Source organism: Leptidea sinapis, chromosome 24, assembly GCF_905404315.1.
Source record: "Leptidea sinapis chromosome 24, ilLepSina1.1, whole genome shotgun sequence".
Classification (NCBI taxonomy): domain Eukaryota; kingdom Metazoa; phylum Arthropoda; class Insecta; order Lepidoptera; family Pieridae; genus Leptidea; species Leptidea sinapis.
This window is the reverse complement of record NC_066288.1, coordinates 4,637,896-4,641,261: the sequence shown is the minus strand read 5'-3', so window position 1 is coordinate 4,641,261 and position 3,366 is coordinate 4,637,896.

Here is a 3,366-nt window from a genome sequence, read left to right as displayed (position 1 = left end):
TCTTCAATGACATAAATATTGGCGATAATTTTTAAATTTTACCATAGTTTCACTTTCAGCAATTTATTTTATATATGTATATAGATTTCATTTGCAATAACTCTAATTTATAACAAAAAAAATTGATTACACTGTAATTTTTAGCAGAATTTATACCTTTAAAATCAAGTATTAATTTATTTAACTTATTTACTGTTACTTTTTTATATTTTTTGATGTGATCGATTATTATTATTACTATTTGAGTTGTTGAATATTGTTATTGAATACTACAAGGTAATTAACAAATCAAGATACTGTTTTAAATTGATTAATCGCTCAAACTAGGGCTGCGTCAATTTTGTTTTGTGAGTTTCTGTCACGTGGCATCTGAAATTCCGGAAAACATTACCCAATTTTGTAACAACTTGAAAAACAAATTAAAATTAGAAATCTCATACTTTGCTTTATATCAATCAGGTTGTTGTTTTATTCAGTATCTGAATTTTAAAAACTTCACTAAAATATTCTTTACCCCATAGAGAAACGGTAAGACACTGAAAATTTTAATTGCTGACGATTATTGAAATGGTTCTCTTAGAGTCTAGGTAATTACCGGTTAATTTCCCATTATAGTCAATTATTCCGTTACGTCCAAGGTTCAATCGATCTATTTCCGACGACAGGTATGATTCATGGACGACCATAACAAACATAAAACCTGTAGCCACGTTACTAAACTGAAACACTTTCACTTTTATTATTTAACCATTGTTTATCCGTTTCGCTTATATGAATCTGTGACGACCATTGAATAAAAGGGGAACTCCTTGCAATAAAATATCGGCATTACATCTAATTCATATACCGCTCGCACATCCTGTAGTTATAGACAATTATTATACACTCACTTTATCAGTTCGTTTTCTTTAAGTTTTAAAACCCGTTTGGTATATTAAAGAAGCAGAAAATTATCTTTGTTCAAACGCAACAAAACATTAAAGATTAAAACCATATTAGGTAAACAAATATATGGACAAACTGTTATATTTTTATTTGAATTGTAGGTGAATTTAGGTGAAAAAAAATCCTTGAGCATTAATTCTCACACATACAGATATATTTATTCAACGTCAAGTATAGAGGTATGTTTTTTTTAAATTTCATGTTTGTTTAATGTTCTTCTGAATTAACTTTCTTCTTTTCGAACTGGTAATGAGCATAAGCACAAGTGCCTATAAGACTAAGTCTAGATATAACAAGTTTTAGTAAAACGAATAAAAATTTAATCTGCCTCAATTCAAGAGATAAAAAAACCAGTTAAACCTACTGTTTTATCACTTTCTTATATTGTTCGTAGCTTTTACGCAATGTGTTCAATTATATTCCAAACGTAAAGAAATTCTATTTCATATATTTTATGACTGTGACGTGGAAGATTCTCATTTTGGTATGAAGCGGAAAAAAATAAAGACCAGTGAGATCATTGTGTGTCTTCGACCAGATTTATAACAGGGAGCTGCCGAGGAGCTGTTCCACCTGATTCATGTCAACGTATTCCAACTTCGCACGAAAGTTAAAAAAAAATTTGAAATAAATTTCCTTAAACTTGTATATCACCCTCACCATCTACATGTGTTAACACCCATATTGCGGTTATCAGCGATCTTTCTGCCGTACAGCTTAACTTTGGAATGAGCTTCTTTGTACGGTATTTTCAGGTTGTTACGACACGGGTTCTTAACAACCCAAAAAAATAAATCCTCTGGTTTTAAAAGAGAATGTGGGAGGTCAATGATCACTTAAAATCACATGACACGTACGCTAGTTTGTCCTCCACATTCATAAAAAAAAAATCAATAGTATAAAACCTTCTTAATAAAAAGTACAATTTGGAATTTTCTTTGTTGAGTTTTAATAGGTTAAATAAATAAATAATTATTTATAATTTCATGAGCTGTAGTCGAATGAATGACAACGTTGAAACTGACGTAGTTTTTTCCAAATTGGAATATTTAATAAAGTCGCTGTGTGCTTATGACATGGGACTGCAATTATCTGCGTGTGAGGGAGCTACGTCCGCACTCGGAGTCGTCCGCGACCTCGCCCGTAGCAAGGTCACGTCAAGTTCAATATCTGTGACCCTCAGGGAATTTAGCTATCGCAATTTAATAAATTGGATTTGTTTTATCCGCTAACATATCATAGGGATGTTATGTGTAGTTGTAATCTATATTATTGTCGCAAATAAAATCAAATTCACTGCCTCTTGCTCTGTTTGCCCCGAGTCACAGGTTTGTCCCCTCCAGAATTCGCGGGTCCCGGGCATACACTATTACATACACGTCCTAATAGTGGACGCCCATAGCCGATTTGTCAAGGACTACATAGTCTGGACCGTCCAGGAGTAGTAAATTTTTAATTCCGTGCTACAATTAAGAGGGAGGGAGTCTCCGGATAGTTTTACTAGTGGGAAGCTCCTTTGCACAGGAAGCCGGCTAGATTATGGGTTTACATCGCCACCTAAAATTGGGCGCCGTAGCTATTGGAATTACTGGGCAAATGAGATTTAACATCTTTTGTTCAAGGTGACGAGCGCAATTGTAGTGCCAATCAGAATTTTTGGGTTTCTCAAGAATCCCTCAAACGGCACTGCATTGTAATGGGTAGGGCGTATCAATTAGCATCCGCTGAATGTCCTACTCATCTCGTTCCTTTTTTTCATAAAAATTAAAGCAGGCGCTATTTCAGGACGGTTTTAAGTGGGAAGATGGTATTTCTCAGGGCGTGCCCGCCTAATTCGATTAGGACGCAACATGGCACTACCTATAAGTTTGTAACTAACTCCTATAGGAGAGTAATTCCATAAATACTCAAACACAATATAACTCACAATGACTTTTTATAAAACCAGGTGGAAATCAAAGTTTTTTTTTCAGTTTTCAATCAACGAAAGTCGGAGAATCATTCTCCCCTCGCATTCTGAAGACCAAATAAGAATATAGTATGTATACTGATATACTGTATATACTTAATGTAGAATTTATAATTTGGAATTTAGAAAATTATTTTAGAAATTTAAATATCATGCACACCGTTTATGATATAACAAGTGATAAAGGGCTTCGGTGATCACTTACCAACGCAAGCAAATATTGTATCAACTGGGTCGTAGAAAGGTTATACCAGGAGGGTCCATGTGCATAGCAGAAAAAACAATAATCCGAAAGAAAACACTTCAAAAGAAACAAACATAAAAATACACTCAAATTGAGAGAATATTCTCTCTGGTATTGCTGATCGCTATTTTTACTTTCCTTCAGGTGTCACTTGCCCGTTTGCACTCTTTAAAATAATAAAAACATGGCTGACAAATACAACCTTTTT